The sequence below is a fragment of the Lissotriton helveticus genome, chromosome 3_1 (genome assembly GCF_964261635.1).
Source record: "Lissotriton helveticus chromosome 3_1, aLisHel1.1, whole genome shotgun sequence".
Taxonomy (NCBI): domain Eukaryota; kingdom Metazoa; phylum Chordata; class Amphibia; order Caudata; family Salamandridae; genus Lissotriton; species Lissotriton helveticus.
Window position 1 is genome coordinate 571,249,077 of NC_136061.1, and position 14,014 is coordinate 571,263,090.

A 14,014-nucleotide genomic window follows, 5' to 3' on the forward strand; every position below is an offset into this window, starting at 1 on the left:
GATATGTGGACTAACAGCTGAATTTCTTTATAGGTTCTATATATGTCTTTCTTTGGAAGGAGAGACAGAATGCAATAGAGGTGTTGAGAAACTGTATATAAAGGAGTGGGAATAATGAGAAACATTGGGGGATAACACAGTACCCTATGAACAGTATGGAACAATAATGATATGAGAAGGGTTACTTTACAGGAATGTAGATGGATGTATGTTGGGGTGCTTAAATAACCTTAACGGGAATTAAATAACTAAAACGCAGAGTTGAGGGGGTGTTAAGGTGAGGACCATCAGCCCACTAGAGGGCCTCAATAGATGTACAAGTATGACAGAGATACTCACTAGAGAGATTTTGAATGGAGAATAGATGGTAAAATAATTGTGCCCACCAGAGGGCGAACACCCGACACCCACTTTAATGGAGAGAAGAAAAAAAAGAAAAATTTTTTTTTGACAAATGTTATGATACAATAAGCGTCATCCCTGAAATTTTTCTATGGAATGTACAGAAATGTATTACTTGATTGATTATGTTAACACATCCATAGAGAAATAAGAGACTGCATTGACCCCAATGTCAGAACTACAAACACTCGTTTTTTTAATGTAAAAACTACAACTCCCAAGCTACTTCCTGTTGCTGGACAGGAAGTGAGATCATACTGATGGGTCTCAGGCCGTTTTTTTTGAAAAATATAAGAAAGAACAGCAACATTGTATCCTTACCGTGATCAAGCAACAGTACGTTGCGAAACGCGTTGGTACTATGCGAGGAATGCTGCCTTTTTGAACAATAAAAGGAAAATTTGGGAAATATATCCTTTGTTTGAGTGCTGACTTATGCTATCATTGATAGCTCTTTGGAGAATATTACCTACTGGCGGTCGCCAGTAGGTATATATAGTTAGGATTTTTTCTCTATGGGTTTTTTGAAAATTCTATGTCTAATAACTTTGGCGTTTGTGGACGGAATTGGCTGAAATTTTCAGGAAAATGGCACATTTTGTTTCTGAGCAGCCCCTGAAAATTTTGGGGGGGTTCGTCAAGGGGGGGCCGAGAAAAAAGGGGGGTCCCAAAACGCGTTTTTCCCATGTTAATTTCCATAGGGCGGTTGGCCTCACTTTTAGCCCGAACGGCTGAATGGATTTGCACGAAACTTGGCAAAATTGTAGGGACTGGTAGCCCGATGTGCCTTTTGTAGGTCTCAATATATGTGCTCCAGTGGATTTTGAGAAATTAACGTTTAAAAAAAGATATATATCTGTAACAGCGGACCGGGCAGCGGCCCAGGACGCGTACTTGTCGCGCAACGGAGCTTTGTGAAGCGAAGCTGATTGGTTCTCCGGCGTCTGTCAACATTCCAAACAGTCCGTAGCGGCCGCCATCTTGTCTCTCGGTAGGATCGAGAGACAAGAGGAGGCCGAAGCGAAGGGGCAAATGACCATAAGGGGGAATAGTAGATCCTCGCTGACCCCCTAGGTTTGATGTGGAGGTTTTAAAAGGGCCCCGCGGGGCAAAAAAAAAAAAATAATAATAATAATCGAACGGCTGAATGGATTTGCACGAAACTTCGTAAAATATTAGGGACTGGTAGCCCGATGTGCCTTTGCTAGGTCTCAATATATGTGCTCCAGTGGATTTTGAGAAATTAACGTTCAAAAAAAGATATATATCTGTAACAGCGCTCCGCTTCGCGTACTTTTCGCGTTACGGAGCTTTGCGAAGCTGATTGGTTCTCCGGCGTCTGTCAACATTCCAAACAGTCCGTAGCGGCCGCCATCTTGTCTCTCGGTAGGATTGAGAGACAAGAGGAGGTCAAAGCGAAGGGGGAAATGACCATAAGGGGGCATAGTAGATCCTTCCTGACCTCTTAGGTTTGATGTACCATTTTGCCAAGTTTGGTGTAATTCCGTTCAGCCATTCAGGCTGTAGACGTATGTAAATGTCCTATGGAAAATTGCATGGGGAAAACACATTTGAAAGTGTTGAAATTTAGTACCAATTAAAATGTTACTTTGGTTTTGTATTTGTGTGTGATGAAAGTTAATTGGTTATGTATATATGTCAAATGAGAGGAAACCACAGCCATTTTGTGATACTACTGTCTGAGGTACATTTGTGAGGAATTTTTGGTGGTGAATTTCTGGTGTTTGATTTACACAGTACTAACACTTTTGCTACTTTTAAAAAGGTGAGTTGTTAATTTGTAAGGGGAACTATGTTGTACACTTGAAGATAATTTGAAAAATGTTTTCTGTTATTTATTTGCAGTCCTTCTGTTATACTAAATACTTGATAAAGTTAGTTTTATATTATGTATTACTAAAAACGATAAATGAAAGTGATTATTTTTTTCTGCAATTTACAGCAAGCAATTTCAAAATAAAATGGCTCACAATGAAGAGACCGTGGCAATTTCTTTTGAATTGTCCACTACATTGATTGAAATTGAGAGCACCAATAATGAAATATTGTCACAAGGAGGACATGACTTGTATGATTCCATTAGATTGATTGAAATGGACAGCACCAAGAATGAAATATTGTCACAAGGAGATGACTTGAATGATTCCACTACGTTGATTGAAATTGAGAGCAGCAATAATGAAATATTGTCACAAGGAGGAGATGACTTGTATGATTCCATTAGATTGATTGAAATGGACAGCACCAATAATGAAATATTGTCACAAGGAGGAGATGACTTGAATGATTCCACTACATTGATTGAAATTGAGAGCACCAATAATGAAATATTGTCACGAGGAGATGACTTGAATGATTCCACTACATTGATTGAAATTGACAGCACCAATAATGAAATATTGTCAGAAGGAGGAGATGACTTGAATGATTTTTTTGATCAATCTCTTGATGGCGAATTTATCGAGTGTTTGGAGACCATAGAGTTACAAGAATCATTATTGGAGACTTTTCATGAGGACATTGCTGATGAGGACATGTTACTAGTTCTTTCAAATTTAGAAAATTCTGAAGAATAAATTTATATTTAGAAATCAAAAATTGTTTGAGACATTATTCATTTTTATTTTTAATTTATGAGGTTGTAGCGAAGTGATTGTAGTATAAAATGAGACTTATAGTATAGAGTGCAACATTTTTATGTTACATGGTAAGTTTACTCATATTTACTTCCCTTCTGCCACTATATTATCTCCAATGTGTATTTGACATCTCTTCTTCATCTCCGGCCTCCTTTCTCTCACTGTGTGTCTCCGATGCATCTTATCGCTGCTATTTTGTGTAATTACAGAAGAGAGTAAAATAAAATAGTTCGGAACGTGAAAAGGGGGCAAAGTAGAGTACTCCTCACCCCCTAGGCCTTTTTAGGCGGTCCCAAAAGGATCAGTTTCTGCTTTCCTGAGAGATTATGGTATGAGTTCCATATACCACAATAACTTGCATTACAACATGCAAGATATCTATCTCCTATTACCAACTTTTGGAGATATTCGCGCTAAGCGCGAATATCTCCAAAAAGTAACACCTGCCCTGAGCAGTTCTTAGCCATGTTATCCAATGGGAGGTGGATAACATGGCTAAGAGCATTAGCTCGGTAATGTATGAATATCGCTGAGTTTTTAGCGATATTCATGCATTGCGGCCGTTTATTATCGCATTTGTGATAAACCTTGATAATAGCAAGGTTTATCTTCGATAATTTCTGATGATGCTTAGCGGTAAAAAATTCGTTGGTAAGCATAGTTAGCGATAAATATTGCTTAACTTTGGTAATATGCCCCAACGTCTGTTAACGTTCGATTCGAAGGAAATGAGGAAGTGTTGAAAAACATTGTCTGCGCCATCTTGCCTTTTTTGAAATGCCACACTTTTGTCGTGCACGGCAGCCATTTTAGATGTCTTGACCAGACCCACTCTCTGCACGCTGTCGATTCGTAGCATGGCTCCTCACCCTCGCAAGCATCTTCCCCAGGCACTGGTCACCCCCGCTCTCTGTCTTATGCATGGGCAATAAACCTCCCCCCATCTGCGCTGCTCTTCCCTGAGAATCACACTGTGCCCGCCCGACACCTCCCTTTCGCCCTATTCACTACCGCACCCTCTGACACTCCTCTTCCTCTGTGTCCGATTGTCCAGGCTATCAGCTAGCCCTGCAGATGTAGTTTATGGCCCCAGCTGTAAAGAATCACCCCTCTTCAAAGGAGTTATAGTAGATCAAGGCCCACACCCGATGAGATCCGTCACACCACACGTGTTCCTACTATCTGAAAACTATCCTGTATTGTGATTGGGGAGGGGACCGAGCCTGAAGCGGAAGATTCCAGGAATCACTCTTTGTACATCAAAGTTTTTACAATTATGTGTCACATTAAAAATATATAGCACTCCAACAAAGTAGTAGGAATATAAAACTTTAATAACATATAAATATATACAACAAAACAAAAACAGTAAAAAAATTTAAACAACGAAGAGACCGTGGCAATTTCTTTTGAATTATCCAATAGATTTATTGAAATTGACAGCACCAATAATGAAATATTCTTGTCAGTAGCGGTCTGTTGTGCGAATAGTTCCAAGGCAGCAGAACGCGCTGAAATCTAGATGGCACGAAAGTGATGTCTAGCAAGTTGCCGCCCAGCAAATAACGGCGTGGGGCGCCGCGGGGGTGAGTGAGTCCAGTAGGCACCACAGCTATTCTTACCGGCATTGCAGAATTACTGCTGGGGACAATGCCTGTGCTGTAGCAGGGTCACAGCAGAAACAAAAAGGATTCTGTTGAAGATGTTGTTGGTTTTCAATTTGAAAACAGTTCTGGTGTCAACTGCTATGTTATTGTAGTGTTTAATGTTTTGTTTTCTCTAGAAAATGTAAAAGAGGGGGAGGCAGTCCAAAGTTCCGTTAAAAGGGCAAAGGAAAGGATCGGTGGTTTGAACTATCAGTCAAAAAGGGGAGGGGGTGCAACAATTTTTCCTACCGGGTCACACTGTGCTTTCACCGGAAGTGAGGTCTGCAGGATTCTAGTAATTCAAAGAGAGGCTGGCGCCGACGTCCCGCGGATACAGTTTCGTCACTCCACGGGTGATCATGGCAGTCATTCCCCATCGGGGGTCGGAGACTCCCGCGGCTCCTCTAGAATCTTCAAGGTCGTGGAGGACTACGGTGGTGGAGTCAACCAGTGACCGGGCCATTTCTTTATGCTGGGCCCGCTCTTGCCAGGTCGACCGCCATTTTGAGAGTTCGGTAGCTACTGGCGATCGCGGGGTCAAATGAGCGGACGGGCTCCACCCTGCCGGGCGAGACGTTGCAGCATGGCCACAGTGGAAGAACCCTTTTCCGGGCGCCTGGAGCGCTGAGGGTGCAGGTGGGAAGCCTCCACCTGGGGAGGCGGGAGAGGCCTGTTCGCACCGTCTCTCCCTCCCAGTGCACCCCACGGCGTCTCGCTTGAGATTTGTTATGGCCGGACCAGGCGATGAGGACGAGGGGGGGGGGGTCGGAGGCATGTGCAAGACATCCCCCCCAGGGTTGTTGCAGCAATTATACAAGAAAGAAGAAGTGTCCCGTCCGTCTTCGGGCCGGGCTTCCGGTAGATGTCGGCCGGACGCCCCTGGCTCTGGCCCCATGAACGGGTTTCTTGGTTTATTGGCTGCAGCCGGATCCCGTCGGCCTCGGCCCCCCGACCGTTGGTGGCCGGACCGGAAGAGCATGTGGCGGGACTACCTGCAACTCTCAAGGGCCACCGCGGCCGGACTGGGAGAGAGAGGGGAGGGTCGAGGAGACATTCCCCCCCCCTGCAACTGTTCAGCGTTGTAAAGGCAATCCCCTGGCCGGGTCCCGCTGGTCTCGGCCTCTCCTCCGGCTACACCCTACGTTAGGATCTCCTGGCCGAGGCGTGGCAGCAGGACCTGCCTTATATGGGCTGCTCCCGGCTGGGCGTAGCCGGAACCCTGCCCCACCTTGGAAGTTTCCAGAGTGGGGGCGGATGTTCTACTGACTTGCATTTTCCCTAGTCTATCGATTTTTTTGGCGTGGCAGGCGGTGGGACAGCGAGGGGTGATTTGGTTTCTCTTACTGTTTTTCTGGTCTCTCACCACTGGCATATTTCTAACGTTTTCTTGTTTCTAGGACATTAATAGGTTTTATCATTACGTTATGTTATCGTTTCTTTGTTCGTTGTTTAATAAAAGTTCATGTTCATCAGTGGCCTACTGATTTTCGATTTCCTATTCTTTTCTTTCCAGGTTGTTTCATGCTAAAGTTTCTGTTAACAGGATACAGTGATCACTTCGTTATTATTGCATATGTCCTTTTCACTAGGGGTGCTCTCTGGTCGGGCCAGATGACGTATGTCTAGTAAATGGTCCGGGTGAAACAGGTGCATCAATCAGTGGGGAGTAGATAGGCATGACAGATTACAACGGGGGAGAAAGGTCCGCATTACGTACCCTTTCACTACTTGCAAAGATTTTCCTACATTTATTTGCAAACAGGGAATACCTCCAAAAAGAACTAATTCCCAAACAGTCAATGTTCGGACAATCAATCAATCAATGAGGAATGAAATAGGTACGACGTGTTAAAGGCTTGCGTTACCTACCCTTCACTATCTGCAAAGGGAGAGAGAATATTCCTATTCTTCCTCGTTTGCAGGCAGAGAAGATCCTTAAGAGAACCAACTTCGAACAATTCAATGCTCGATTCAAACAATCAACAAGGGGTACTGTGAACACAAATGAACGCCGCTTATGTACATACGCATTGCTATTTTCAACAGGTTGTTCCTAATGTTTCTATTTTAGCGAGGTCAAAAAGAGATCCCATTAGTGGCGTACTGATTTTGCTCGATTCCTTTTGTTTTTTTACACGGTTTTTCGCTATCTGCAAAGACTAAACAGAGTATTTTGACTCTGTGCTTGTTTGTAAATAGAGAATGAACCAAAGAGAACAATCAATCAAATGGAGAGAGAAGCAGGCACGACGGATTACAAAGGGGGCAAAGGGCTGCGTTAACTACCCTTCACTATCTGCAAAGAGAGAGTACTCCTAATAGAAATGAGGGGTGGGGGGCAGCATTCAAAGCAGATCAGTGTGCATAAACTCGAAAATGTTTTTACTTACCACGTACTTGACATTCGACAGCTTATGATATTTGCTATTAAAAAACCATTGAAATTCACTGAAAAAACCATAGGTTATAGACCATATATAGTTAGGAATTAGCATTTACAAAACCTTGAAAATTCACTGAAAAAACCATAGGTTATAGACCATATATAGTTAGGAATTAGCATTTAAAAAACCTTATTTTATTCACACAAAACCATTGAAATTCCATATATAGTTAGTTGCACTAACTATATATCGCGCACCCGCAATCCACTGCTGATGATGTCACATATTACATCATTCATGACATGGTCAGTGACATCACTGATGACATCACTGATGACATCTCAAATGACATCACTGATGACATCTCACTTGACATCAATGATCACATCACTGATGATATCATTCATGTGATAATACAATGCATCTCCTCACACTGTAATATAACCTCCGTTACACCCAGTGTTAAATAGAGAGTATCATTTTTGAAACCATTGACACACCAATACTAGTTACTACATACGCACTCACTGATTCCTATGTCTACACACACATTCACTCATACAATCATTCATACATACAATCACTCATCTTTACAACACTATCATATGCACTCATACACCTATACAGACACTCACACTCTGCCACTCATCCATGGAGTTACTCACACACCTAGTCAGTCCTGAAAAGAATCAATCACACTTCCATTTTCTCATCTATACAGTTAAACACAGAACACCTTACATTTTTGAAACATATACTAACACATAGTTACTCTCTTATAGAATCACTGATACAAGTACACATTGATCTGCACAGAGTCACACACCTCCCAGCCAGCCATACACACACTCAGTCTCCCATACAAATACTTGTGCAACCAATCAATAACCCATATAGCTACTTATATAGCTACTGATCAACACATGCAGCAGCTTGCACAACAACAGACATACTGATGCACACTTTCAGACAGTTTAGTCACTAACCCGTGCATTCAGTAAGACGCATTTAATCACTCACTCATACAGTCAATCACGCACCTACTAAAACCTTCATTCAGACACTTATACATCCACTCATTCTTCAATATGTAAAACATATTTAAACTTTACAGAAACACATAATCACTGGATGTTGTCATCAGTGATGTCACTGACCATGTCATGAATGATGTAATATGTGACATCATCAGCAGTGGATTGCGGGTGCGCGATATATAGTTAGTGCAACTAACTATATATGGAATTTCAATGGTTTTGTGTGAATAAAATAAGGTTTTTTAAATGCTAATTCCTAACTATATATGGTCTATAACCTATGGTTTTTTCAGTGAATTTTCAAGGTTTTGTAAATGCTAATTCCTAACTATATATGGTCTATAACCTATGGTTTTTTCAGTGAATATATATATATATATATATATATATGAAAGGATGGAAGGTTGGATTGGTGGATGTAAAGGTGATGGGGTGGCCAGATTAATGGATGACTAGATGGAAAGGTGAAAGGGCAGATGGCTAAATGGATTGACGTGGTGAAAGGGTGTAGGGAAGTCTCTCAAGGAGGCTTAGGTTTGGTTGCTTCATGTGCTCTGTGTAATTAGAGGCATAGTTCAAGTGGGGTATATTTTAATTTTCTAGCTACTTCCCTTTGTACGCGTAATCTAATTAACACCAGGATAGCCACTAGGAAACAGCTGAGAACTGCATGAAAATGCAAGGAATTGGCAAACAAATGTTGGCAAATGATGACGACGGGCATCAAATGTTTAAATAAAAAAAAACCCACACAACTCAGACTCATAGAAAAATGGAGCATAAAGCGCTTGTGCTTACAAGGAAATCATCTGTTCTTAATTGCACAAGAGTCTCACACCCGGGTAGATTGCGAAGCGATGGGGCAAATCTAAGCATACCTGTCAGATTACTGAGTCATGAGTGGCAGATCTGAGCAGTCCCTGAGAATTAGTGGGGATCAGCACACATTTGGGCATGTGCGGAAGACTAGTGCTGAGTGACTGCTACAGTATGGGAAGTGACATGTGTGAAAAGTGTACATCTAGTACCTAACACCACAATATGGTTAAATATATAGTCACTGAGAAGTTAATGCCCAGTTGTGCAGTCCCTCGGCAGTGCTGTTGAAAAAATGCATATTTGCTTAGAAAATGAATGGTTACCTGGCCAGCTAGACAGATCTTCAACTGGTTCTGGAGACATGTAGGCTTTGTGCTGTTTTGAGTGTCTCCGGATATCCCATTAAAATAAGAGCATCCGAACTCCCATGGAAAACATGCATGGAATGTTGCAAATACAGCAACTTCTGCACATTTTTCCCGAAGGGCGTCTTTCTGTTCCCAGGGTTACCAATGTTTACAGAACTGGGAACACATGGGAAGGTGAGTGAAACAACAGGCCGAAATCCACCCTCGTCTCACACTTTGGAGCAGAAGGCAGTGGAATGTTGATGCCATTCAAACCTTGGCCACTCCATGGAAAGAAGCATTACTTCCTCTGGGAGATGGGAGTCATTAATTACTTTGCTTGTCAAGTCCTGCCTTCTCTGGAATGGCCCCTTTAAAATTAAATTCACTCAAACGAAGCAAGCAAAGGCAACTAAAAACATGGGGTTTTAATGATGTAGGCAAGATCTGGCAAGCCTACAACAATTTACAGTTTACATGTCTTATCTAAGCAAAGTTTTATTTTCGATATAAAAATTCGTAAATAGGGGTGACCACATACTTATACCTGCACTGGGAGCAGAGGTTTTGAGGTTTTTGGTGTAGTTGGCGCTAAAAAAACTCACAGTCAACAAATGAAGAACAGAAGTAAAATGGCTAAGGTGGGGAGTTGGATGGGGGGTTATTCCTTGCTTACGCAGTAAGTGCTCTTACAAACCAGTGGGGCCTGGGAGGGTAAACGTGGCCATTAGAGGAAGTGATAGCGAGTACTTGGCCGCTCAGCACGGCCGGTTGCTGCACAAGAGTTACAGGGCTCTGGGGAGCGAGAGCTCGGGTGAGGTAAATCATCAAGGGGCTCATCGTAACGTGCATGTCCAAACTCTAATAAGGGACATTTACTCACTCATTCAAGTCACTCAAGCAGCCTGGCCCCTAGTACTCTGGCCTAGGGTGGCACACAGACAACAGCACCCACAGGAGCGCCTGACTCACCATACAGGCATAAGAGCGACCCCTAACGCCCAAGGAGGCGCACTCACCTGCTGCTCACACTGCAGGCTGTGAATGTTGTTGCTGCCATGCCACACTCACGGCAGATTGTGCACTCGACAGAAGAGAATTGAACAAGCCTGGGAGTTATGTGTGCACACGTGCGCAAAAATAAAATTTAAAAAAAACACGCCAGTGGTGAGTGAGTTGTGGCAGTGGACATAGCAAGGGCGGTAACAACATCGGCGTGAGCGAAAGTAATTCCGTGGGGGAGCGCGAGAACAGACGCTGCTATCGCCGCCATACAAGCTCACAGCTCATGTCTCCAAAAGCTTGCGTTCACAGCGCTTGTCTCCAATGTGTTTCCAATGTATTTACACGCTCGTGCACCTCTCCTGTCCCACTTCGCTAAGCTATCCGGCAACAATAAGTCTCGCTTACGCGAGCAGCGCATGGTGCTGCATCGGTATGCGAGACCTAATGAATCTGCTTCGATGCAACTGACTAGGGACTAGAGCATGTCCCCTTCTGGTAAGTGAGCTGAAACGTTAACGTCTGCTGAATAGATTCATAGAAACTGCTTCACAAGTTAAAATCTCGAAAGGGTCAACTCACCTTTCAATCCTTCCAAGACCAGAGACGTTTTAAGGCTCGGGCAAAGAAGGCATTGAACCAGGGCCCCCAACTGTCATGGGGCCCTCCCAGGAGAGAGACCATTCTCTTTATTTGAACTCTGTGTATCCTATTTTCGTATCTAAACCTCCCTTGCTCTCTGCCTACCCCTATCTCTGGCTCTGTTTACTGCGTGTCAATTTAAGGATATTGGGGTCCAGAGAAAGACATATTTGAGCTGTATTTGTTTGACCCTGCTAAAGTTTAACATATAATTTAGTACTGTTTGACATCCTGCTCACTCAGCTTAGAAATTGCTAATAAAATTTAAATTTGTTCTGTACAGAGGTGCCCAAATAGGTCTTTCCCAGGGCCCCCAAAATCTTCAAGATGGCATTGCCTAAGACCAATTTAGAGAGTTTGGTTATAGCACTTATTATATATGTATCCTGAGAATCCTTACTGAGCTACTTTATTAAATGACATATAATAAATATGGGCTCGCCAACCCTTTTCAGTAATAAGAGCTACTTATGTTCAATGAAAGTCATCCCACACTACTAATATTTGTACAGTTGTAATAGTGACCATATCAGACGAGATTACATTAGTGGTCACCATTTGCAAGATCACCAACAGTGTTCCCCTTAGTGCATCAGATAGTGTTGCTGCAGTAAAGTTAATAAGCCTTTATCAATTTGGAACGCCTCTAAATGGGTAAGACATAACATCCGTAGCTGCAATGCACCTGCTACCAAGGTATTAATATTTGTAATAAGTGCCGCCTGTTTTATCACTCAAATTTCAGATTTAAATATATTTAGGAAATTATGAGGTGCAGGTGTTGAGAGAGAGACTTTAAAATATTCTGCTTATTATACTTCATACTTTTATACCTGAAGAGTTGGGGGCTGAAAGGTTGTCAGCATAAAAGGTAACATGTATTCTAAGACGTGTGTTTGATGTCACACGCCTGGAATGAAAAAGGAATTGTAAAAAAAGACCCCCCTTTCTTTTGTCTGCAGATATCAAGAGTTAACAGTGTTATAAATAGTGTACATTTAGTTTTCTTGAACAGCACATTGCAAATAAAGCTATAAGTAGGATTTGAGTGGAGTTTGGTATTGATGTGCCTTGAGACATAATTGCATTTAAGTAGTGCTTCAAGTACCCTGGTGAGATGCCGTAGGGATTTCAGAGGATGGATAGCACGCTACTCCATAGTACCACGAGTGACATCTCTATGTGGTGAATATGGACTTCAATTTATTGCTTAGGCGAGAACAAAAAATGCCACTGCTACACCTCCTAGCGCAGTGACGTGGATTTGTTGCATTTGAAGGATTGCACAGCACACACTACAAACATAATCACCTCTAAAGACTTCTGAAATTCAGAGTCTGATGGCTCTGATCCTTGACTTTGGCCCTAGCCTCACACTAAACTAGTATGTGATCAGAGGCCAAAGCCTGTCCCTAAAAATGAGTACACCTGGATGGACGCACCAAGAATACCCTTAATTTACTGTCAGCAGACAACTGTGCCGGTTGTGAGCTTAGCAATGAGAGCACAGGTAGTGTTAGACTTGGCACCATTGTCGTGGTTCTCCCTTCCATTTTTCTGCTGTTGCCTCACCTGTTTTTACTGGCCAAAATGCTTTGGGCACTTTGCCACTGCTGTTCAGTGCCAAAGTGCAAGTGCTCCCTGTTGGAAATTGATGTAATGGATTAGTGTAGGACTGGGCCCTGTTTGGCTAAAGTCCCTACACTTTTTGCTTTCCCCCTAGACCTTTTTCCTGACATGGTGTTGCCCACTCAGATGCTTTGGACACTTTGCCACTGCTAAACAGTGTCAAAGTGCAAGTGCTCCCTGTATAAAGTGTAATGGTAGCTGGTTGTCCATGATTGGTATGTTTGCCTTACTAAGTAAAGTCCCTAGTAAAGTGCACTATTTGTGCCAGGGCTGGTAATGCAACTGCTACTAGTGGGCCTGGAGCACTATTTGTGCCACACACACACACACACGTAGCCTTAAAAAGGGAACTCAGGTCTGCAATTGTAGGGCCTGCGCGTAGTTTGTTAAACTGCCTTGTTGTTCTGTCGAGTGCACTCACTTTCCAGACCTTACCATTCCCTTTCTATGCACATCAGGCACCGCTATGGTAGGTCCAGGATACCCCCTGGGCAGGGTGCAGTGCATGTGAAAGGTAGGACATATACTAAGGTGTGTACTATGTCCTGACAGTGAAATAATCTCCATTTCATGTTTCACGGTGGAAAGGTCCTCGTGCCCATAGAATAGAATGGGAAGGCTGTGTAATGTATTTTCTAGCCTATCTTCCCAAAGGCTTCAGATGGAAAGGTGAAGTTTAGTATGCCTGAACATACAATGTAATAACACATCTATTTATGAAAGTGGTTTTTGCATTGTGTGTTCAGAAGCCACTCTTTTAGAAGTGGCTGTGTTATTGTGCTCTAACATTTCTGTGTGTCTCTGCCTGGCTGTGGATTGACTGTCTGGATTTGAAAGCGATAGGATCTGGGGAATGTCTTGACCCAGGGGAGGAGGTGAGATAGCAACAGGCTGACCTGCATCTGGAGTGTAGGGGGAGTAGAAGCCCCTAGAGGTGAAGAGGCCTGGGTTGTGGCTATAAAACTATTGTCCCATCTCCTGCTGAGTGATTGAGAATCCAGATCCCCACTTATCAAAGGAAGAAGGTGTCACTGGCAGGGAGGCAACCAGGACTGGTTTGAACAGGGTTCAGTGCCCCCTGAAACACAAAGACCTCAAAGCCATTGAGGGGTATAACTATGAGAGCTGAAGCCCCTAAACTTTGGAGAATGGCTGATCAAGTGTGAACAAGACTGGAGCTACTTCGTGGTCATGAGGCCCTTTGCCAAGGAAGAAACAACTGAAGAGACTGAAGGAAAGGACTGACCCTTGCTGTGTGTTCTGGGGCTAGCCTGCAGTTTTCTGTTTTAACCAAGGAAAGGCTAAAATGACTTTGATGTGTGCTGTGTGCTGTGTCCCCCTGATTGAAGAACTTTGCGATGTGCTGTGTCCTGAAGTAACTCATCCCCAAGGGCCCGAGGAGATGGCTCCCTGTTCGGAAATACAGGAACGTAAAAGTTTCCATGA